Source organism: Octodon degus, unplaced genomic scaffold, assembly GCF_000260255.1.
Source record: "Octodon degus isolate 3935 unplaced genomic scaffold, OctDeg1.0 scaffold00067, whole genome shotgun sequence".
Lineage (NCBI taxonomy): Eukaryota > Metazoa > Chordata > Mammalia > Rodentia > Octodontidae > Octodon > Octodon degus.
This window is the reverse complement of record NW_004524643.1, coordinates 9,499,800-9,525,341: the sequence shown is the minus strand read 5'-3', so window position 1 is coordinate 9,525,341 and position 25,542 is coordinate 9,499,800. Positions and strand designations below refer to the sequence as shown.

Below are 25,542 nucleotides of genomic sequence, written 5' to 3'. Positions count from 1 at the left end.
GTACATGGTTGAATAGATGGAAGAAATACGTGTCTTTTCAACTTCATTGCAATAATTAACAAGAGGAGGAAAAAGAGTGAAACCAGAGGTGATTGAAATAGATTTTTATAGGATCATAAAATGGATTTACACTTGTTTGTATAAGACAATACTAACTTTAAAGGAGCACTCTAGTTTTTTTTTCTCTGAATTTGGTTCATGTTTATTCTGATTTCAGTTTAATGCCTTTTTAAATACAACTGTAGGGATTTTTAGATAATGTGTGCCTTTCTCAAAAAACCAGAGTAAGTTGGAATTCACTGGGCATATATAATCATTTATATATATTTCTGTATTATTATATTTGGAAGACCTTCAGAAAGTTCTCACTCATTACACCTATGAATCAGAAGCATCCTTCTATTTATTAGAGTAATGAATGAGGTGAATTAGGTTTCATATATGGTATGTAGTGCATGATATAGTTTTGGAAAGCTCATTGGAACTACTTTTATCTAAAATGATTTATAGTGTAATGAGTCCTCTTCCCCCTTGATTTTCCTTTTTCCCTCACTCCTGACTATTCCTTCTTTTAGTCCCATATGTTCTTTTTTTTTTTTTTTTTCTGCCTGCTACTTTCCTTTTGGAAGGTGTCTGACACATGTCCCCGAAATGTACACAAAAATCACTTTTTTCCTTAGTAAGTGAAGAGCCACATTGAAAACAAAGAATTAAGGGCACTCTAGTCCAAGTTATGTAGCCAGAGGAAATTGAGGAGGTGTTTGGATTAGTTTTATTCATATAAGTTGATGAAAGTAGGATAATTGGAAATTGTAATTTTTATTGACTTAGAAGTTTACTAAACCTGAATTAGGATTTGTCAGACATTAAGGCTTGTTGAATATTTGCTGAGAGGAAAAGAATAATTAAGATCTAAAATGAGATTTTAACATTTTTCAGAAAGCTGTCCACAATGGGGTACTCTATTAATCATATACTCTCAACCCAATAGGGAAGTCTTTAGTTGTGTTTCTTTGGCATTTCTTTTAATTAGAACAAATTAGTCTGAGTTCTTGATGTTGTTCGTTTCTTGAGAATAATTTGATTTAGCAGTAAATATCCCATGGTACCAAAAGGGTAAAGTTTATAAATTATTTCAAGGATACTAAACAGGAATGGAATCCAAATATGCTTAGAGAAGGTTGAGGTTTAGTTAAGGTTACAGTTATCTTTAAAACATGTAGAAAAGCAACATATGAAACAATTTTCAGTGTTTAGAGGGAATTCTTTCACAGTCCACCTAACAGTGCACAGCACTTCCCAGTTTCTGTGGAGAGGAATGGGTAGCAATAGGCTGTGTACAGAGAAGTCATTGGAAAACACCTGTAAAAAAAAAAGGAAAGCACTTGTTGCTTGTATTATGTGCTAGATACTTTTATGTTGTTGTAGTTAATCTTTCAATAATTTTATAGTTATAAAATAGTTTTATAGGGAGCCGGGGAGATGGCTCAGTAGAATAAACGCTTCCCTGGCAAGTGCAAGGGTCTGAGTTCAATCCCCGGTTCTGCAAAAAAAAAAAAAAAAAAAAAAGTTTTATAGCTCATGCCACTCCCAATTTTTTGTACTTTCTCTAAATTTTGATTTCTTTTTTGGTGCTATAGCACTTAAAGTATTAGTATATGTCATACATTTGCATTTTATAATATCTGTTCCCTCCACCAGACTAAAAGCTGTATCAGGGCAGAGACTATGACAGTTTTGTTCAGACCCATGTAGTTGGTTTTTAGCACTGTCCAAGACACATATGTCTCAACTAAAGACAGAAGGAAGGAAGAAAATGACAGAGCTGAGATTTAGTCTGTCTGAGTTCAGAATTCAGCTGTTTCAATCCCAACAAAGTTAAATGCATTTAAATTATTCTTGATTCTAAATTTATCTGATAAAATTTTCCTTGTACCTGTCTCAGAGCACCTCATACATTTAGCCTTAGAATGACTACATCTTTGTCAGAGATTGAATGCCATGTGCAAGGCCCATCTGGTCTTCTCATCCTACTGGAATACCAAAATGATCTTATGCTAACAGGTCTCTTGGGAAACAGAAATAGCATCTCTTTTATTTTTAGTGTAGATTCCTCTTGCAAAAGGAGAGTGTGTTTCTCTTCTCTATTCTCAGAGGCTGCCCCTTGATTTAGGTCTTGGTGCCCCTAATTTGAGTTTTGGTAATTGGTGGAGTATTTGTTACATGCTCTGCTGAGGTTTTTCCAATGGGGTGTGTCACTGAGGGAGAAGCTGTGTTCAAGCCAGGCGCTCCTAGCATCACAGACACCAGGCACTGGGACTTTGGTTTTTCAGCAGTGACTTCATTTTTTCTGTTATTAATAAATACAATTTTCAAGAACGTCTTTCTTTTTGCATAACTTACTGAATGTTTTTTGTTCCTGGTGCTATCTTTTGAAAGAACCCTTCTGTATCTGTTGTGCTTCTAAGGTAGAAAGGAAATGGAAGTATGGGGAATAAGCGGAAAGTTTGTTAGGTCTGTAGAGCAGAAAGATCCCATTGTGTCTGGCTTTTCAGCAGTGGCACGTAGTCTTGAAGGTACTCACTTTAAGGCTTTGTAAATGTGACTAGGTCAGAGAGAAAAGGGGTATCTCCCAGATACATTGACTAGATAGGTATTTAAATCATGAAGTCAACTTTATGAATTCTATATACACTCCTAAGAATGTATAAGAAACAGATTTCTATGAGGTGAGGCAATAACCATCTTTACCTAGAACAAAATATAATCCTGAAACTTTGACCCTTTGGGAATTTATCATTTGAAGTAGCCTGGTTTCCTTGGAAATTAGTGTCCTGGTAGAGTGAACTTATCCCATTAAGATCTTATTCAGGGTGATATAATCAGTGATCAATCTAACTTTCTGTGTATTCTCTAAAAACCTTTAAATATTTGATTCTGTTTTCCCAGTTAAGACAAATAATTTTTTGGTAGTAAATGTTTTCTTCCCAGGAGAGTGTTTAGTATTTAATTCAGTTCCATGAATGTCCTGAGTACTGAGTACTGCATTTTGAAAACAGCAATAGATATTGCATTGGAAACAAATGCATGTGTACCTTGTGTCTGCCCTTAAGAATCTTAGATATACAGATATAATTTTAAAACTTTTTATTGCCTTTTGTGTCCCAGAGTCTAACCAGTCAAATACATGTCTCAAAGTAGGCATTAATAAATGTTAATTAAGTTGCCTTGATTATAGAAGAGGACATGGGCAAAGGAAAAGACATGTAATTCCCTTTTCAGACTATCATAAGTACTTTAATAGAATAAAAAATGTACTCTAGCAAGTTCAATAAATTTATGATAAATTTCTTAAGGAACAGTAGCAAGCAGATTTTTAAAATAATATTCTTTGATATCTATGCAGAATTTTGTCAGTGGAAAAGGGGATTGTGGTGGTTAAGCTTTGTTATGTCAACTTGCCTGGCCTGGGCGCTGCTGAAGGTATTGGTAATGTACACTTCTGGGTGTGCCTAAGTGTGTCACGAGGGCGTGACTTTGGGTACAGTACCTGGCCCCTTGCTTTTTCTTCCTACCTCTGTTTCCCTGCTCTGCTCCTTGGCCTGCATGAACTGAGCAGCTTTGTTCCACTGGGCCTTTTGCCTTGATGTTCTTGTTTGGGAGTCAGTTGACCAAGGGCTAAATCCTCTAAAACATAGGGCCAAATTAAACCTCCTTCTTCTTTTTTTCTTTCTTTTTTTTAGTTATGTATTTGGTACAGGGTCTCACTATGCAGCTCAGACTCATGGTGATCCTTCTGTTTTCAGCCTCCTCAGGACTGGGATTACAGGCGTGTGCTACCAAACCTGGACTCATTTCCTGGCTCAGCTTGCCCTGGGGGCAGGGCTGGTGCTGTATGAGTGACTGACCAAACCCTGATCCCTGCACTTGCCAGAGCAGCCACTTAGTCAGCTGAGGTATTTCACTAGCCCTTAAACCTCCGCCTTTTTAAGATGAGGGAGTTCCGTATTATGTCCCAGTGGTGGGAAAATGGACAGGTATGGGGATAAAGAAAAGAGCCTCCTAACAGTGAGGGGAATAGCATGAATATAGGGCAACCATTGCTAGCAGGTGTATGTGGGATACAGCATATAAGTTCAGCTTGTGTATAGGCTAGAAGATTTACTATGCTTGTATCTTCATGGCTTGCCAGGCTAAGCTAAGGCACTTGGTAGATTATAGGGAGCCACCAGAAATAAACAGTCCAGAGATAATGGCAAGATGTTGGCCTTTGGAAAGTTAATTCAGCCAGTAATTGATGGAGTTGACTGGATTTGGGTAAAAGCTAGAGAAACAGTTTGGGAGGGTTGTCACAGCAGTTTAAGTAGAAGGCAAGAGGTGGAAAACGTGAGGGAAGGGAGGAAAAATGACACATTCCTTTCTCTTTGTTCATTTTGTGAATTTCTGAAAAGGCAAGATGGAAATAACCAGTCAAAATGCCTCTTGTCAAGGCTTAAATCCCGTGGCATCTTATTGGTTAAAACTTCACAAAATGTCTCTTGTCAAGGCTTAAATACCTTACCACTCATTGGCTAAAACTTCGTAGAAAATTAAGAATTATTTTTCTTCCCATGGAAGACTGGGAAAAAGATGAATTTTTGGAGGAACAAGAATATCTTTGAAGATAATTTTGCCTGAGGATTTGGAAACATAACATAAATACAATATAATATAAACATATACTTGTATATAACATAAAAACATGCAAATATAAATACAAACGATATTAACAATAGGAGGTAAGGTACACAGACAGGGCCTTGTTGATTTCAGAGGTATAACATAAAATATGGCTAGCATGAATGTGAGAAAAGTGAAAATACTTGAGACTGCAGCATTTTTTAAGCAATTCATATTTTATTGCAAAATAATCTCGATGGGTGGGGCATGAATTTAATACAAAATTTAAGACTTCTTAAGAAACAGTATACAAAGTTATACATGCAAAATTAGGTACACAAACTTATTCAAATTAGAAAATAAATTGCAATGAGTTACAAAGTTGTAAAAGCTGATGTTTATCAAAACATTATAAAATTCATAAAATTAATTTACTTTTTGTTAATCAAATTTTTGATATGTTGATAGCACTTTTCCTACATTTTTGCCTCCTACATTCTTTGCCTTCTTATTTGATACTCATTTTATTTTGATATTGATTTTGTTTTTTATTTTATTATTTTTTAAAAAGTAATTTTATTGAGAAAAAATAGCAATGAGACAGTTTCAAAACTGATTAGTAGGACAGTTTCAATAATTAATAGATTGCATATTGTTGTCTTCTTAGTCGTTATTCATAGTACAAGATGCAGACATGATGTCCTGTCCACAAACACTATTAGTACAAATCTTTCTGTTCACTGAATTAAGAGAAAGTAGCTGACTCCAGCATTTTTTATCAGGTGGCTTTCACACTGGCATTAGGGAGTGGTATCTGAAGAATGAAACAGATGCACACAGAACTCTTTTACTGTTTAAACTCTCTGAGATAAAATGATGACTATGCTATGGCTCCCTGGCTATATTGTCACACTCTCACCTTGCCCACAAAAGGCATAGTTTCTGCAAATATTATGTTTAAAATAAAGGTCCTTTTTTATGTGTCCTTTTCAGAGTAAGAGGTACAGTGCAGTAAAATATCCTCACAAGTGAAAAGAAAGTTTAAAAGTAAGGAAATGAAATAAAATTGAGTTGACTTTATGCTGCTTTAAACTTTATAAAGAGTGCTTGTGACTTATATTACTTTATCATTCAGATAAACATTAAAATTCATGTATTTATTTAGTTGATGGGAATATGAATACAGACATTTATTTTTAATGAATTTAGGACAGGGTGTACAAGGTGTTCAGGGTCTCACTACTAGATCGGACTCATAGTGATCTGCTGTTTTCAGCCTCCCAAACGCTGGAGTTACAATCCCATGTCACATGCCTGGTCTGAATCACTGTCTCTGTGCGCCCGGGGGCAGGGCCAGCATGGCACACCAGGGATCAAACCCTGGCCCCTGAGCTCTGCTGAAGCAGGCACTTTAGTCCGCTGAGCTATCTGGCTACCTCTGAATTCAGAACTCTTGGGCATGCTGTAGAATTTAAAATAGGAAAGGAAGAATTAATTCTCAGGAATTTACAGTCTGTGAGAGGAGCTAAAATATATAAATTTAAATTGAAGATCAAAAATGTGACTAGAAAAATCTAGGAATTTCTCCTTGGAAACTGTGGTCATTGTTCATTCTTATAGACCTGGACTGACTGGTCATTTCCAGTATCTGCTCAAATGCGTGCACCTTGGCCTTGTGACCTGCTGAGTTGCTTGCCACTGGCCCATCACCTTATATTATTTTTAAATTTTTGTATGATTTAAACATCTGTCTCATTTGTTCCTAGTGAGTAGTACTTATCATGTAATTCATAATATCAAAATGATTTTTGAATGGACTGCAGAAATGCTATCTCCCATATATAGTTTACCAATTAAGATACTTGAAGGCTGAAAACAATCTGAAATTTAAATATGGACATTTAAAATCTATTAATTTTTCACATCTTGGCTTCTATATATGCCTTGGTATTTTAAAATTAAAAAAAAAATCCTAGAGCATTTTAGTTCCTTTTGTGGCTTTACACTATATTAGGTGCTTCATATAAGTTTTAAGATAAATATATATGATTTCCTGTTACTATCTGGATCTCCTTTTACCCATGGGTTCTTCTGTAAAATCTTAGACAACCATGTACCCTTTTTGAATAGTATGTATTCACTCATAAAGCTCTTATGTATTGCACACTATTTTTTAATATAATTTACTAGCGTATATTTGTGATACATAATAGTTATATTTGTTTGGGGGAATCAGTACATATGTATGGGATCTTGATCATTTTTGGTTCATATGTATATCTATAGATCTCTCCATATGTCTGTATATATTCTATCATTTCACCTTTAACATATTGTATCTTTATTTAAAAATTAATTTGTATAGATTACATGTAATTTATTACTCTTATTACTCTTATCTAGTATCTCTTCAATTTGGACAGTTAGACCATTGCTATTTAATGTGATTAACTACAGCTTGGTTTTATCTTTTACCACCTATTCACTATTCTCTGTTCCTTCTCTCTTACCTTTTAAAAAATTTGTTGAAAGTTGTTGATTTCACTTTAAGTACTTTGTATGTTAATTAGGTCTTTTTGTTAGGTTATTTTTCATTAATTTTATTGAGAAACAAATAGCAATGAGACAGTTTCAAAACAGGTTAGTAGGACAGTTACAATAATTAATACATTGCATATTGTTGTCTTCATAGTAGTTACTCATAGTGCAAGATGCAAAAATGATATCCTGTCCAAACACTATTAGTACAAATCTTTCTTCTTATTGAATTATGAGAAAGTAGCTGTATATCTATCCTATTTTGTATATACAGATACAAAATAGTCCTTCATTTGTATCAACTTTTTTGTTTAGTTTTATCAGAGATGGGTATTCCATTGCCATTTAAATATTGTAGGTGTGTGAATTCAGCAAAATAATCCAATATATTCCAGTAGTCCATAATAGTAGTGGGTTTTCTGTAGAACTGGCCATGTCAGAATTTGTTGACTTGAGCCTTTTACAGCTCAGCATATTAATATGGCTTTATTTTTTATACCTCTTTTTATACTTTACTGCTGGATGGTTAAGACCAAGATAAAGCAAGACCTATATAACAAGAAATGTAACTTTTGTATGTGCCCAGGTCAGTCACATCCCCTCAGGATTTACCCTGAAACTGTGTACTGCAGTTTGCAGATCCTTTGTCCGTGTCAGCCATGTGGATGAGTCACGGCCATTGCTTGACCAATTTGCTGTTAGATTATAACTTAACAGTTGTTTTCAGACTTGTAGCAACTGGATATTACTTCTAGTAACATTTTTTAGTAATGAAGATCTTACAAAAGTATACTTCCATTTTTCTACCTTACCTTTTGTGATATTGTATTACTTCATATGCATTACTTTTACATGTATAAACCTTGAAATAAGTGAATATTTTTGCTTTAATCAATAACTTTTTTTTTTGTGGCCAGCTCAGCTCACCCTGGGGTCGGGGCTGGTGTGGCATGTGGTGCTGGGGATCAAACTGCATCCCTGTGCTTGCCTAAGGTTGCCTAAGCAGGTGCTTTATTCTGCTGGACTATCTCACTAGCCCAGTAACCTTTTAAAGAAATTAAAAAAAATAATCAGAAGACACAAAAAAACCCACAAAAATAGTCTTTTACATTTACTCAAATATTTATGATTTCCAGTGTACCCAATTGATTTTTGTAAATTCAGATTTTAATTTAATAACATTAACTTCTGCCTGAAGGACTAATTTAACATTTCTTATAGGATGTTATTGTTGAGCATAAGAGATTTCCTTTAACTTTTATTTCACAGCATCAATTTTAGATGTACTTTTTGTTGTTGTACAGTACACACAGATTTACAATATTTTGGCTTGCATTGTTTTAAACATGTGGCCTGTTGTAATTTTTACATAGCTTTCTTTATATGTAATATGTCATGGAAAATTTTGTCATTATTTCTTGAAATGATTTTTTTTTGCTCATGCCTTCACATAGAGTCAACCTGAAGTTATCTTACAATTCAGGAATACTTTTTTCAGTTTTTAAAAATCTTTTTCCATACATTTTGTTTCATTTTGGATTGTTTCTATTGATAGATTTTTGTTTTGCAGTGTCTAAACTGCAATTAATTTCACTCACTGTTGTCTTCCGTCTCAGGTATTGTGGTTTTAATCTGTACCTGTTTAGTTTGAGTCATTTTTATGTGTTCCATTTCTCTGCTTAATGTGATCAGCTTTTCTCTTACCTGTATGAACAAGTGAAATGCAACTAGTAGAGAAGAGTACTAAGATAGTTATTATAGTTGTATCATTTCTAAAGTAGTGTGAACTGATTTTTTTCCCTCATCATAGGCTGTACATTTTTTTCTTTGTATGTATTTGGTACAAGGTCTACAGGGTTTTGCTACCTAGATTGGACTTCTAGTAATTCTCCTGTTTTCAGCCCCCCAAGTGCTGGGATTACAGGCACATGCCACCATGCCCAGTCTAAATCTCTGGCTCAGCGTGCCCTGGGGCAGGGCCGGCACAGTATGCCGCTGGGGGTCGAACCCTTGCCACTGTGTTCTGCCTAAAACCTGTACGTTCTTTCTTCTTTGTATGGCCAGCAAATTCTGATTGGATTCCAGAAATTACAAAATTTATCCTTTTGAGCGCCAAATATCTACATTCTTATAGATATTTTTGAAATTATTAATGGTACACAGTTAAGGTCGAAATCAAAATGATTTCTTGTTTTGCAGTGTCTAAACTGCAATTAATTTCACTCATTGTCTTTTTCCATCTCAGGTATTATGGTTTTAATCTGTATCTGTTCAGTTTGAGTCATTTTTGATTCTTTCAGTGCTTCCTTTTTAGCTTTGTCATCTGGGAGTGGCATAACCAGTGAAGCAGTGCCATTCTGATAACTTTGACTAATGCCTTTTGTATCTTAAAGCTTTACATTTTGCAGGATGGCAAAGTGACCTATTTCTGGTCTTATGTGAGTTCTGGGGATTGTTTCTGTTGGTCTTTTTCAGTATATCATTTCCTGACCTGGGTTAGTGTTCTCACATGCACCAGGTAGTAATTGATTAAGTTCCTTGGAGACACTCTGCAGATCTCTAGGTATGATTTTTTCCCTGTTATTTTCCTGTGGACAGTGCATACACCTTGGCTTCCCTTAACTCCACCTCCATCTTCTCAACTGGCTGAGCTCACTGTGGTTTGCCTCTGAGCCCTGTTGTCAGCAATTTCCTTCTCCGTGCAGTAAGCTGGAGCAGCTGTAAGACTGACACATTTGTCTTTTCTGTCTTGAGAATCACTGTTCTTGGCTACCTGAGGTCCAGTGTCTGGAAACTGTTGTTTTCACTTTTTTTCAGGTTTCTTGATTGTTTAATCAACTTTCACTTTTTTCCCAGTTTCTCGGTGGTTTAATGAATCAGGGCATATCTGGTTCCTACGAGTCCATCTTAGAGCATTAATCCTCACTTATGTAAGGAAAAATATATAAAACACACATTATATTAGGAGTGATACATATTAGAAAATATTAAATAAACAGTGGTTACTATTGCTATTTCTCTGCTTGCTCATCAGTCAAGCTTTATCTTACATAATGCCTCTTATACTGCCTGCCAAATGATTTCCTATTCTTTTTTCTCCCTCTTCATATCATTTTTTCTTCACACGTTTGAAAAATGACGTTTATAAATATGTATTATAGATTTTGGGTTCTTTGTGTATCTCTTGTGGCAGGTTGGAGTTTTCAGTTAAACAAGATCTATCTTGTCTATCTGTAGTTTCCAGCATATAGTAAGTACTTTAATATCTGTTGCATAAGTGCATAACCACAAGTGTTTAAAATCTTGTAAAAATCTTCATGAGTTGAATTGTTGGTTGGGAAGGAGAGAAGTGATTTGAGAACATTTGATCAAATAAAAGCAAAGAGGGAAGTAAGATTTTGGGGACCAAGATACAAGTTAAGAGCTGAGGTGGATTATATATAATGAAAATGACAGTGATGAAGATATTCAATAAAATAAAATAAAGTTCTTTTGAAGGTGAAGAAGTATAGAGGGATATAAAATAGAGGATGTGAAAGATACTGTATCAATGAAACAACCTGATACTTTCAGAACAATGCTACAGTATAAATGATAATATTGTTAATAGTATGTAATGGGGCCATGTGAACCAGTGTAAATTGTATTTTTTTAGGGTTTTTTTTGTATGTTTGTGTGTGTGTGTGTGTGTGTGTGTGTGTGTGTGTGTGTGCAGGATCTCACTATACAGCCCAGACTCGTAGTGATTCTCCTGATTTCTGCCTGCCCAGTGCTGGCATTACAGGCTCGCGTCACCACGCCCAGACTCCATTGCCAGCTCAGCATGCCCAGGGATGGGGCTAGCATGGCATGTGGAGCCAGGGATTGATCACTGGACCCTGCGCTTACCTAAGCAAGCGCTTAGTCCACTGAGCTATACCTCCAGCCCCTAATTGTATTGTTTTAATAGGGGATTTAAAACAAAGTACTGTTCTACTTTTTGAAGAAGATGAACCTTGGGGCCAGGGAGACAGCTGGTGACATAAGTGCCTGCCTGGCAAATGCAAGGTCCTGAGTTCAATCTCTGGTACTGAAAAAGGAAAAAAAAACTCTAAAGTAGATGAACCTTGGAAGAAAGGAGGTGGGATGCATTAAGAAGCAGAAAGGATTTCTAGGTACCTTCAGACAGAGTAGCACAAACACAAATGTATGTCTTCAGAAAACATTGTGTAGCAGAAAGAATGAATATACCTTGGATTAAGGTACACTGAGACTTATCTGTCATCTTTGTCCCTTGGCAGGACTCTGGAGCTATTGCTTAGCTTCTCTGAGTCTCAATTCCTTGACTGTAAAATGGATGACTGCTGGGAACATTATGTGATTCATAAAGAGCATTTATTGTGTATCTGGTAAATAGTATGCCCAGTAACTATTAGTTTCTTCTTTAACTTTTCTTTAGGTTTTTTTTTTTCCTTGTTTTGGTACTGGAAGTCAAACTCAGGACCTTGTGCTTGTCAGGCAGATGCTTGTGCCACTAAACTATATTCCTGCTCCTCTTCTTTAACTTTTAATGATGAAAGGAAAGTGTTCTAAGGACTGTGTGATCTCTCATTACTTAATAAAGTGCCTACATGTAATATACAGTATATAAATATAATTGCTTCTCAAAAAAATAAAAAAATATAATTGCTGATCCCACTTATTTCATATTTACATTGTAAATTAGGATTTCACTGTAGTTTTTGTGGTCTAATACTAAGACCTATATTACTTGAATTCTTAACTTTTTCATATATTCTATGTTTAACTTGTGTTTAAAATTACTGAAGTTATTGGCTAAACTAAACATAAATAATATCATTTACCACATAATTTAGTATTTTTTGAAGATGATTATTTCACAGAGGATCTATTCATTGAATAAAAGCTAGAAAAGATAAAAATTAGAAATCCTACATTTTGTATTGAATCTATTTTCACTCAGTTAGTGTACTCTGTGAGTTAAATCCATTTTGATCTGAATTCTGCATTGCAAAAATGATACGAGGTACTGAATATTATTTATAAACTTCTGACTTGCAAAAATAATTATACTTTAAATCCCCAATCAGTTTATTAAAGACCACTGTTAATGTGTGCTTATCTCCAATACTATCTTGGATATGAGAACTTTAAAAGTGGTTCTTGCATAACTCAAATATAGTTACTTTTATTTTATCAAAGCAAGAAGATTCCTTCAGTTAGCTAACTCTAAAGTTGGTTAAGAGAATTAAAGAATTTATCCAGTCAGAAGAATATAATGATTGACCATTATATTATTAGTGGTGCTTCTCAGCATCATCTTTGGTTGTTGAATACTTTCATTGACATACACAAATCCTAGATATTGGGGCTGAGGAGATAGCTCAGTGGAATAAGCACTTGCCTGGCAAGTGCAAGGTCCTGAGTTCAATCCCCAGTTCCCCCCCCCCCCCCCCAAAAAAAAAAAAAGAAAAAGAAAAAAACAAATCCTAGATATCATGTACAAGGCTTCTGATCCTGACAGATGAGCAACCATCTTTGGTATTTTGCATGGTATCTCACCTGGTATGCATGGAGTTGCCAAACACCCAGCTTCATCTGCTTTCTTTAGTAAGACTGGCTCTTTACATTTATGAACCTTAGTTGGGTGTTAATGAAAATGCTCTTAGTAAAAAGTCATCTTAGTTTTAGCTCAAGACATGCCTCCAGTTTGGTTGTAAACATGTCTCAAGTTAGTGTTTTGAAGAATCTCACCAATTCCGCTGTAGGACATTAACTGAAACAGAGCAGATAACAATGTCAATAATTCTGCATGTTGCAGTACTGTTTATATTAACACATTTATAGTTTACGCGGACAAAGCTTTGCCAAATTAGATGTGCAAATGAATTTAATCATCTCATTTTAGTCTTGGTGAATGTTTAAATTATTTTGTTATCTGACAGATTATATACAGAAAGTATTCACCTCTGCTTAGAATTATTGTCTATAGCACATAGGACTATAAGTTGTGGATTAAAAAAGTTATAATAAATTGCCATCTTGACTCAAAGAAAAGAATGTGTAAAGAATTTTCCTTACACATTATGACTAATACAGGGTATTTTAAATTGCCCATTTATTCAAAATTTCAAGTGAAGTATCTATTTTGGTATTTCAGGTCAATACATAACTCTTAAGCTAGTAAATTTATATGTATTGTGCAAATAAACTATATTCAGTATTTATCAGAAAATTAAAATACAATAATAATACATATAATGGGTATACCCAGTGCATAGGACTTAGAAGTTATTTTCCAAAGATACTTTCATGAGAAGATAAGTGTGTCTTCTTGTACTAAAATGTCACAAAATTTTATGATGCCTATTAAATTAGTAGTAACCTTAGCACATACCTCATCATTTATGGGGATTAGAAATAATATGTCAGTGGCTGAAGTGGAAATTTCTGCTTCTTTAAATATGGTGGTTTGTTGAACTGTCTAAATAATCTGTGTCCTTCTGGTATGTATCAAGCACATTTTATGATTGCAGTGGAATTATTTTAAAGCATCATCTAATCCAGCCTTTTTAGCCTGAAATGACCATTGTTGTTGCCAAATCTCCCATTTTAAACTTTAAAATGATAGAAATGAAGAATTTATTTTAATTTTTTAGAAATGAAGAATTTAAACTTTCATATAAAAGGTATAGTATTTTGTCTTGGGTGTATCTAAATACATACATATGTCTACCAAGAAGTCCTTATTATTACATTCAGGTTGGACAACAAGGGGAAAAGCCTTATAAATTTAACACAATTTTATAGTGGTAAAATTTGGTTTACATTACTTATTGAGTGACATTTATAATAAAACTGAAAGGAAATAAAGAAACAAAATGGAAACTATTTTGTTTTGGCTGTTTATAAAGCAGATTTAAACTTTTAAGAAATTTCAGTATTCAGAGGCTTATAGCTCAGTATATTTTCATGTACATAAATCTTCACACAATTGTGTTTGCATGATACATAAGTGGAGTTGATGATCATTTGCCATTTGTGTCCTGAAGCAACTCTCTGACCTCTATGTAAAAATTTCCATAGTTTTGTTGCTAAGTCTTTAGTGTCTAAAAATCATGAATTCAAAGGAAAGTAATTTAACACAATTTTCACTCTCTGTCAAGAAGTTATGCATAAATTCTGAAAATAACTTAAAGATTAGAAATATGTTTTAAGTAGTGCATTGGATCCATTCAAAGAATGTGTGGGAGTATCTTCATTATATTTTGGTGCTACAACTTTAGTAATAAAAATGGAATGGATTTTAAGGCTCATTTTCTTTCCACTTCTGTGTCCCTTTCAAAGGAGAATGTACTACATCTCTGTGAACAACTTGAATTTCTCTTGCCTTGGAAAATCATAAAGTCCAACTTGGCTTTTGACACAGTCTAAGCTACTTGGATTAGGTAAAGCTGATCTTAAAAGAGAAAAATTGGATGCTCAGCAAACCTTAGCAGATATTTTGACACACACTTGGAGCTGATAAGAGTTGTCATAAATTTAAACATTACCTTTCCTAGCACAGAAACCACACTAATAAATGGCTTTGAATATTTTATGAATGACTGAATACCCTGCTTTGCTAATAAGTCCTCTGGAAAGCTGCGACTTTTTTTGGGATGGTTACTTTTGGAAAAAAAAGCACGTTGAAGAGAAGCTACTGATGAGGTGTCATATAATTTTACAAGTTGCATAACTGCTTTTAACTACTAAACTATCTCTGATTAAAATAACAATTGAGCTTATAATTTTTTTCTGAGCAGCTGCTGCTACAGGGGGTCATTACCTTGGAGAGCTCGAAAATAATTGTACTCCTGGTACATGAGTTATGTAGTCTTGTGTTTTACAGCAAAGCACAAAGTTTAAAGCCTATAGAAGAATGTTATTTGAAAGCTGTCAAACCATGTTAAAAAAGACTGCATCGTCAAAAGGCCCTGGTGGCCATGATTCTGCATGTAGCCTTGTCTTATTCATTATAAAATGCATGTTTATAAAGTTCCACAGAGCATCCAATTCCCAATTCACTTATATCAGCAAGACTTAACTTGCTCATTAATCTAAATTCTTTTGCAACTTTAATCTACATGTTTAATTAATCATAAAATGAGGCGGTAAGTAATTTCAGCAATGTGTGGCTTGTTATCAGATGCATTTAATCACTCTTCTGTGAGCTCATTTGGAAACACCTGAAGATGTCGAGTGCAGTTTGAATAAGCATAAATTATTCTTTGTCAGTGTACTTCACTCAACTAATAAGACATTAATTTAAAAGGCACTGTTTGTCATTTTTAGATCTTTACCAATATTTTTAGCTTGCAATATAACTCTAATTGTATATATGATTCCGAACTAGTGCCCGACATAGGAAAGGGTAAGAGTTTAATTCACTTTTCTTATTTACATGTAATTATGTCATGTAATCTTAGTTTTTAATGAGGATTAACCATCTTGTAAGTATTCATATGCTTTTGGAATAAGGTACTAATGAATTATAGTTGGAAAAATTATTTGTTGGTAGAAAGGCTTGTAATTCCTTGTTTTGTGCTTAGGTTAGGAATGAAAGGCCATGAGGTTTGCAAGAGCACATTGAATTGAAGATAAAAGTGCTATACATGATTACATGCTACAGATGTTAACATAAAAATTCCAAGTATAATACCTGCATTTGCTATCTCATGTAACAGTATAAATAATCCTCATATGGGGCCAAGAAACCTGGAATAATAGCCATCTTATTTCCACCCCAATCTTTTATTTGATGTGTACTTAGTTCAGGGTCCACAGGGTCTCACTACCCAGATCAGACTCCTAGTGATCCTCCTGTTTTCAGCCTCCCAAACGTTGGGATTTCAGGCGTGGGCCACCATTCCCAATCTCAATCGCCATCTCAGCGCACTCTGGGGGCAGGGCCAGCAAGGCACGGTGGGGATCAAACCCCCGGCCCCTGCATCTGCCTAAGCAGGTGCTTTAATCCGCTGAGCTATCTGGAAGCTCCCCCCAATCTTTTAACAGCCTTGCACAGTTGATGATGGCACTTTTTAAAAGGCAAAAAAGGCCCCCAAACAACAATAACAAAACCCACTCTCATAGATTCAGCGCAAAAAAGATTCATGAGAACTGACTGAGTTATATATCTCAATGTCAGGAGTATGGGAATAAAAATTGCATTTTATAGGATGTCATCACCTGTTCTGCTTATGCCACGAGAGCAGTGACACATGGTAAGAATAATTATCACAGCGGAAACACATTTGTTTACCTGCTGTAGTGCATCCCTGTTCAACTTACTCATGAACTCATCCCACTCTTACGCTGTCCGAGGATCGCCAGCAGTAAGCCAGAGGGATTGACTTCAGAGAAAGGAAATATTGGTTCGAGCTGAAATATAGCCATATTCTCCATTTTTATTTGAAGTGTACATCTCCTGGGCTTCTCCTCTTTCTTCAGGGATCCTTTACTCTGAGCTAACAGTTTTTATATGTCCATTTCTTACCCTATGCCATATGACTGTGTAAAATTTTTATTTTTCTTTCTGAAGGAAAACAAAATCCCAGAAAATCTTATTCACACAAGCTCTAGCAGCACATTGTGCTGAAATGAAATTTAGCCTATTTTACTCAAAACACTATACATTATTATTATTATTATTATTATTATTATTGGCAGAACCAGGGATTGAACTCAGGCCCTTGCGCTTGCCAGGGAAGTGCTTATTCCACTGAGCCATCTCCCCAGCCCCCAAAACACTATACATTATTTTTATTAGAACTGTTGATAAAAACTTCAAACACTGGGAATTCTTTAGGTCATCTTTGAAAAAGAGCACTTCATCTGAACTTAATTTTCTTCATAAGAATATCTTCTCATTCTCTTATTCCTGTATAATCTTAATAGGTATAGACATTTGAAGGCTATTCTTGGGGCTGGGGAGATAGCCCAGTAGAATAAGCACTTGCCTGAAGGCTGTTCTTTTCTTTTCATGTCTTGTCTTGTCCTTTCCTTTCTCCTTCATTCCTTCTTGCCTGTCTGTCTTTCTTTCTTTTCTTTTCTGGTGCTGGAGATTAAACTCAGGGTCTTGCCCATGTGAGGCATACCCTCTCCTACTGAACTATACCCCTGGCCCTATTTTTTCTTAAACCTCAAGGTTCTTTAATTTCTCCTTCCCTACAAAACCTAAGATGATTTTTCCCAAATAGAATTATTTTCCTACTTGCCGTTATAGGTGCACAGAAGGAACACAATGCCCTTCTTCTACCCAGAAGAATGTATGAGAGGCCTGTCCCGTTGTCCTATTGGGTTCTTCTACACAAAGTCAGCCATTTATTTAACAAAGTGCTATATGTTAACCGTAGCTTTTAATTTGTGTGACATCAAGGTGAGAATGTAAACTTACATGCAGCTCATATACCTTTAGGTATTTGAGTATGTGCTTATGTAGAGATACACATCGACTTTATCCAACTGCACCCAACACACACTCACATTGACTCCTTTACTCAGTTACAAACAAGGACATGTCACTTCTTTGATGGAAACTTCACAATTGATCAAGATGAAAAATATCCAGATTGATGAACTAGTGCAGTGAGTGAAAGTGAGTGAGTGGGGCTTCTGTGTCTAGCTGCACTGACAGAGACAGTTAGCAGGGCTCTTTTTCAAAATGCATAATTTCTGTGGTTGAAGAGCAGCATGCTGATTAGGAAAGGGATTACTGATGGCAGACTGGAGCAGTGAAAGAAGGAGTGAGGAGTATGGTGTCTGCTAGCTCGTGCAGTCTTGGGAAGGTTTTTGGAAGTCCTTTGTGGACATCAGAGTTCAGAGTCTTCCACTGTTGTAGGAGTTCAGGCTCTTCAAATGAATGAGAATGTCATGGTACAGTCAGTTATAGGCACCAGCCTGACTTTATAAATTTCAATTCTTTATATTTGAAATGGTAGAACTATTACACTATTTAGTAAAACTATTTAGTTTTGGTTTATGCTACCTAAGGAGGAGACTTAAAATCCACCCCTTGCACCAGGTTCTTAAACAAGTTTTTTCTAATTTTCACTAAGTCTGTTCTTTCCTACAAAGACCTTTGTAGTTTCTGCCCATCCATTTTGTTTTGGATCCTAGCTTTGCCTGTGAACATTTGTTGGCTTTTCTATAGCAATCTGCTTTTTCTTAATCATTTAAAATTTACTTTTGTCAGATGATTATTTAGGCATTATGTAAATTTAGTGACTTATGAAAAGTTTTGATGATAGTGTAAAGAACTGCTTTGGTGACTGTTTTCTAGATTTTATTTATTTATTTGTTTATTTATTTAATATAGGGTCTCACTATGCAGTTCAGCCTTATAGTGATCCTCCTGTCTCAGCCTCCCCAGCTCAGCATTTTTCAAAATACATAATTTCTGTGGTTGAAGAGCAACATGCTGATTAGGAAAGGGATTACTGATGGCAGACTGGAGCAGTGAAAGGAGTGGGATTACAAGCATGTACTACCATGCCTGGTTTAGTTGCCTGGCATGGCGCCCCCACAGTTCCAGGGCTGGCATGGCATGTGGTACTGGGCATCGAACTCCATCCAGTCCTTGTGCTTACCAGACAGGCACTTAGGCCTCTGAGCTATAGATTCTTATAGACTTCAAGGGATTGTATTGTAGAGATGGTTAAATGTATATTAGTCATTTCTCTGGAATTTTGAGAATAGACTGACTTAGTTGTATTACCTTCTTTAGTACTCTTAATTTAGAAATTTTGATCTGTGTTTTAAAGGCAGTATCTGAGTTCCTTATATTTATTTTATTTTTTAAATGTATTTAGTACAGGGTCTCACTGCACAGATCAGACTCTTAGTGATCCTGTTTTCAGCTTCCCAAGTGCTAGAAATACAGGCGTGCACCACCATGCCCAGTCTCATTTGCCATCTCAGCATGCATGGGGGCAGAGCAGGCATGACATGAGGATCAAACCCTGGTCCCCTAGTGCTTGCCTAAGTAGGCACTTTAGTCTGCTGAGCTGTTCGGCTGGCCCTGACTTACTTATATTTAGAAGAAAATGACAAGTATATTTTGCCATTATGTACAATACATTGAATTGGCATGGTTTTTACTCTTTCCAACGTTATCAGCATTGTGCTATAGCTATTAATGATCATTTGCCCATGTATACTTCTAAGTATTATATTTGAAAATTTCAGAATTCATATCTGGTAAATTATAAAGTAATTTATAACTTTCACATTGAATTCTTTTTTTTTGTATTTTAGGGAAGGTCTCACTACTAGATCAGACTCGGAGTGATCTGCCTGTTTACAGCCTCCCAACAGCTGCGATTATAGGCATGTGCCACCAGTCCCAGTCTCAATTGCTGTCTCAGCGTGCCCTGGGGGGTGGGACCAGCACAGTGGACCCCGGGATGGAACCCCTGGCCCCTGTACTTGCTTGCGGCTCTTTAATCCACTGAGCTATTTGGCTGGCCCTCACATTGAATTCTTTCTACATGTCAAAAATTGTCCTTCTCTTTGTTAAGAATATGACTGCCTTAAAAATTAATAGTTACCTGAGATTTAAAAAAGTGTTTTTTCATATTACAAAATCATTTTTCTCTTTTTCTCAGGAATGTATTTGTAGACAGTTTCTGACTTAGTAAAGGTTATTGTTTGGAATAAATATCTCACAGAAACCATATTATGGATGGTGACTTGGTTCCTTAGGCAATCTGCTGAAACCCATTTATCCTATAATATGTCTGAGTAATATTATTTATAGTAGTAAAATAGAATGCTACAGTTAAATATTTAATTTCATTTGAATTCTAATTTTAATAACATTCTTCTGATAATTTTTTATCATGGATTTTTATTTTTCTTACCTCCACTCTAACATTGCACAGCAGTGAGAATGAAAAACCCTTTGAGATATAATTTGGGAAGTGAATTTTTTCTTTGTATGTATGTGTATAATTTTTTCTTTGTGTGTGTGTATAATTTTTTCTCTGTGTGTGTGTGTGTGTGTGCGTGTGTGTGTGTGTGTGTGTGTGTGTGTGTGTGTGTGTGGCTGGCTGGCTTAGCCCACCCTGGGGGTGGGACTGTGTGCAACATGTGATGCTGGGGATACAAACTACAGTCCTTGTGCTTTGCCTAAGCAGGCGCTTTAGACTGCTGAGCTATCTCGCCGGCCTGAAGGGGACTTCTTGATGTCAGGCTGTGGAAAGAATCTGGGTATCCTACATGAGTAGGAAGGGATTGGGGCCCTGCTAGTCCTGGTACAGAGACAGATATCTCTTTATGTATCATTGTGCTCCCAAATGAATGTTTATATATTTTTGAGAGTGAAAATGGAGTGTTTTATGCACTGAGCAGCCAAAGATTTGAGAAACCCATTGCTTGAACTCATTTACCACATGCCAGGTATTTTCACTGTATCTCTTTCACTTACTGCATCATTCCACCCCCACATTTTGACTCTTGGCAATTCAGTGGTAGCACCAGTGAGCATATTTAAGTTCCTAATACCAGAAGTGATTTGAGATAGATATGTATTACTCTTATATAAGATAAAATGATATATATGTTAATATATACATATATTTACAAAATTAAATAGTCCTAAATATATGACATCACAAATGGAGGTCTGCAGTTCATTATGACTCAATTACATTATGTCCTATAAAAGTAAAGGAATAAAACCATTTAAAATTGAAAGTGAATAATGGAAAAATTACTTGTTCACATGTAAAACACCATTTGAACCTTGGGAATTTAAAATATTTATTTGGTTCACTTTTAATCTGGCAAATTGCAATATAATATATAATCTCTGAAAGGAGACAATATTTAAAAAAAAGATTAAGGGAATAGTGGGGAAAAATGAGAGAAATGGCATTTAAGTGACTCTAAGATTTAAGTTAACAGTTTGGGGAACACAGTTTAATGAGCTATGGATAAAACATAAAGGATTTAGTTTCCTAAGAAAATACATTGCTCATGCTGTAGGAGAAAGTGCCTGGCAATTCAAACCTATATTTTTCTTAACGTGGAGCATTTGAAAAAGAAAAGTGGAAACATTTGGCAAACTGAAAACTCAGTTGACTTCATGCCTATCAAGTAAAAACTGACTCTTTACCTTCTGAGCACATAGCTGGGCTGTGCACAGAGCTATCCAGTGCATAGGTTGTGGTGGCAAGGAGCCAACAATGAAGTCAAACTCATAAGCACCCTATAGAAAACCCCTCGAATTAACTGCTGCGCGCTTGCCAGCTGTGCTGCCAGGGGACAGGCACTGTATAGATTTCTGTGGAATGACTGGCTTGTTGAAAGCAGCTTCACTGATTCTTTCTGCCTCTCTTCTCTTTGCCTGGCAGCTGACCACCGTGCTGTTTTGGTTAAAATAAGACTGAAATGGACACACCTTTTTCTTGTGTGCTATTTTGATTCCCTCACCCCGTATATCTTCAAAAAGGAGCAGATAACTATCTCCAAACAAAATTAAATTACTAGTTGACACATTGCTGTCCATGTTTTGTTTTTTTGGGGAGGAGGGTTGGGACAGGGTCTTGCTATGTGGTTCAGACTGGCATTGAACTCACTGTGTAGCCCAAGCTAGGCTTGAACTCCTGGCTGTCCTCCTGCCCAAGTCTCTTGAGTGCTTCTGTTATAGTTGTGCACCACCGCACCACTTTGCTCTCCTTTTATTCTACAGATCCATCACATTTTAGAAGAGCCATTTCCTTGGCCTTTTACTTGTAAGTCCCTGGATCTACTAGATGTCAAAAAAAAGACATCTTAAATTTTTCTAATCATATTATCTTCATTTTACATAGTTGCTTGCTTCATCATTCTAGAGCTAGAAAAGTGACTAGGAAGCCATTTAATCTTTCTTCACCTAGTATAAGCTCTAACAGGTAGCTACTTCTCCCTTTAGTCTTCCATGTAAGATTTTCCATAGGGTACTGGGCAGCCTTTATTGCCGAATTCCATGAATTACAGAAAACTTTGAGCAAACAAGATTGTTGGTGGCTTCATTTTCATGAGAGCTCATAGATTCATATGCTCTAGTTTCTATTAAATCAGGAGACTTGCATACTTTTCTGACTACAACTCAAATAAAAATAATTTATATGCTGATTTAGTATATAATGTCACTGAATACTATTTTTTCATTAATATTCTTTAAAAAGCTTTATTAGTACATTTTTTAATTCATGCAGTTTACAACCATCTATATCAATCAGCTTGTTTTCTTTACTCCTTTTTAACCCACTTCACCTTCATTTCCTGGCCCTCCCTCTTCCTCCATCTCCCCATCTCATATTTTTCATTCTTGTTGATACTATTAATCTCAGCTCCTATTATAGCATATAAGGTTTGCATTAAATGAAGTTATTAGGTTCCTGAACAGGGCATATCTTTATTCTATTTATTCCCCCCTTGTCCTCCTCCTTACCCTTTGGGCTTGTTCTCTTGGCCCACTTCCCAATTGCAAGAGATCCCTACTTTTATCCCCTTTTATCCATTCTTTGTCATTCTCTTTGTTGTACTTTGCCTTGCTCAAATGATAGACATGATATGGCATTTAAACTTGCATGTCTGGTTTATTTCACTCAACATTATATTTTCCAGGCGCATTGATATTTCTAAAAATTTGTGATTATTTTGAAGAGTGAAAACAAAAGCAAAAACAAATAATAGAAACAAAGACAGAAACAGGATAACATACAACAATAGATATGTTACAGATTTTCAAAACAAGAATAGCAAATTAAAAGTTGTTGTTCTATTACCTATTTTTATTGTCAAATCTGTTGCTCCGATGAACAGAGATAGCTATGCAAGATATGACAAATACCTGAATGTTAATGCTTGCTTTTAATAAACCTTAATTTTTTCTTGTATTTTTATTTTTTAAAAATTATTTTAAAGAGGAGGTAAAAATAATTGATAAGAAATTAAAAATGGTGCACATTTAGAAGAACGAGACGAGAGGTATTGAACCATGGTTTTTGTAATACACATTGCTGTCCTTGATGTAGATGCTTAGATCACAGATATCAGCATACATAGTCAAAGTGAAAATTCTAAACATTAACTGATTTTTAAAAAATATTCATCAAAATTTTCAGTATAATCATCTCAGCCTTGCTGTATATAAACTTGAATGATTTTCCCCTTCCTTTTTTCCTTTCCCTCATCTTCATTGTTTAATCATTATGTTCAGTTTCTTTCTGTTTTATTATATGTATTATACCTTTCAGGTTTTATTTATTTTATTTATTCTTTCAGGCTCTTATACTAAGGAGACAATATGATATTCACACATGTGGGTCTGATTCATTTTGCCTCTAGCTGCATCCCTTACCTTTGTCATTCTGTATAACTGAGTAGTATTCCATCATATTTCTGTATCCAGTCATCTGTTGGAGGGTATATAGCCTGATCCCAGGATTTAACTATAATGGGTTGTGTTGCTATGAACATTGGTATGCATACATTGTTGTAGAAAACATTTGTTCTTAGTATGTGCAATATATTTCTTCTTTTCCCTCTTCTTTCACTTTCCCTTTTCATATTTTTCTTTTTAAATAAAATTCTGATTAATTCAGAAAATTGAATTATCACTCATTCAATCCATAGTTTGGAAAATATTGCACTAGAGTAAGCAGTTTTATTCCATTTAAAAAAAATGTATCACACTTCTTGTTCTTTGGTCTACCACTGTATTCCAAGAACGAAATCTCCTCCACAAGATATAAATTATATTGGTTGTCTTGATGAAATCTTTAGGAAGATAAATAACCTACTAATTGGAAGCATATAATCTAATAATCACATGTATTGTTTTATTGTCAAGTTTTGTATTAACTTGTATCTATCTGTATATCCATCTATCTATCTATCTATTTGAGAAAGTAAAAAGAAAAGACAATTTTTTCATTTAGTCCTCTGATTATGCTATGAGGTAGTTAGTAGAAACTATTGTGTCCATTTGATTTTATTGTTCACACTTTTACAACTGAGTATCAAAGTGGCATATCAGTTTTTCCAGGGGCTTCACCAAAAAATGGTAGAGCAAGAATACAAATTCAGAGCTGCTTTAATCAATCAATGGTCCTTCTCTTCCCCTCAAGGCTAATAATTTAAAAAATTTGTGTTTGAAAACATTGTGTTTTTGTAAAATGTATAGATTACAAAGAAAAACATTGTAGTGATGATTGTTTGATAATATAAACTGGAACTTCTTGATAAGATAATTTTCTCTCAAAAATAAAGGAAGGATGAAAGAAGGAATGAAAAAGAAACCCTGTGGAGCTATGGAGAGAGAAAGTGACTCCTCTATTTCAATCTTTCATAATTATATATTGTAAGAGTGTTATTTTTATTGAAAAGAGAAATAGGTATATGTGGAGTTACATCTTATTCTGTAGGCTAGGATATTTCAGAGAAATCATAGGAACTGAAAAAAAAGTAAAGAAAGTTGTAGGAATTGACATAGGAATGAAGAGTAGAATTTTTCTTTCATTTTCTACAAATACTGTAACTGTTTAAAAAAGGAGAAGACAGGAAAAAATGACTGCCTTTCCTGGCTTTGAAGAAAACTTGTTTATGTGTATACTATGTTGGAGGAGTTTCTTGGTATTATCTGGACTGTGCAGAAATGTGACTGTGAAAGTTCTTAACCAGGGTGTGGGGCTTTGAATGCACAAAACTAATTAATTCAAATGCATAATGCATCTGTGAAAATAGTTGAGTCACAGAATTTTTCCAATCCTTCTCTTTGAAAGAGGATATATTTCATAAAGAAAACGGGGGAGGGGGAGAAAACAATGGGTGTAGTTGGCTTTCACGACTTCTTTTTCCTCTTCCTGCCTCTTGCCCCATTCTTAGGTTTAATGATAAGCAGATTCTGTGTCTTCCTCCTTTTACCCTCCCTCTTTGTATCTCTCCTTTTTCTCTTAGCTCTCCCTCGCCCCTCTTCCTCTCTGCCACTCTCCCCTCCAGTTGTCATGTCTTCTGTACTCTTTTATTTTTGCATTCATACACGCAATCTTTACAATCTCCATTGTAATCTGTTTTTCTTCTTTTTTGTATTTTAGTGCAGGGTCTATAGGGTCTATGAGGTCTCACTACATAGATTGGACTCGTAGTGATCCACCTGTGCTCAGCCTCCCAAGAGCTGGGATTACAGGCATGCATCACCACACCCAGTCTCAATAGTGTCTTGGGGTACCCTGATCATGGGGCCAGCATAGCACACTGGGGAAAGAACCCCGGCTGCTGCGTCTGCCTACACAGGCTCTTTTTTTTTTTGACTGATTT

General features: G+C 35.4%; 1 protein-coding gene across 21 annotated transcripts in view; it reads left to right on the top strand.

The window, feature by feature from the left end:
- Nucleotides 1-25,542, top strand: part of Sox6 (SRY-box 6) — a 689,373-nt gene that overhangs the window by 162,679 nt on the left and 501,152 nt on the right. The gene's annotated exons all lie outside the window — the stretch shown is intronic.